Source organism: Octopus bimaculoides, chromosome 9 (assembly GCF_046866305.1).
Source record: "Octopus bimaculoides isolate indiv1 chromosome 9, ASM4686630v1, whole genome shotgun sequence".
NCBI classification, from domain to species: domain Eukaryota; kingdom Metazoa; phylum Mollusca; class Cephalopoda; order Octopoda; family Octopodidae; genus Octopus; species Octopus bimaculoides.
Genome location: NC_142936.1, coordinates 79185310 through 79185670, shown reverse-complemented (window position 1 = coordinate 79185670; position 361 = coordinate 79185310).

The following is a 361-nucleotide window of genomic DNA, read 5'->3' as shown; positions in this document are numbered from 1 at the left end:
ATAATTTTTTTTACTTCATGTAGCCAGACTTTGTGGACTCCCTGTAAAATAGCTCCGTATGACCGAACGTTAGTAATCTATAATTTTTATATTATTCGCCGATCGTTTTTGATATTATCTACTCCTGTCATTGAATTTTGTGAACATTTAATCATCTAAAAATGTATTCTACATCCTAATTTTCAATTCTGTTAGAATAAAATTGTTCATAAATATTTGCACCCTTCATGAACAAAAAAAAAAAAAGATGTTTAAACTAGTTTGGGATGTATGTAAATAAATTTATTTAAAAACAAGTTTTTTCAAATTCTGATACCTTTTCAAAAACAAATTCTCCTATATTTTCTCCTGCGTAGAAATA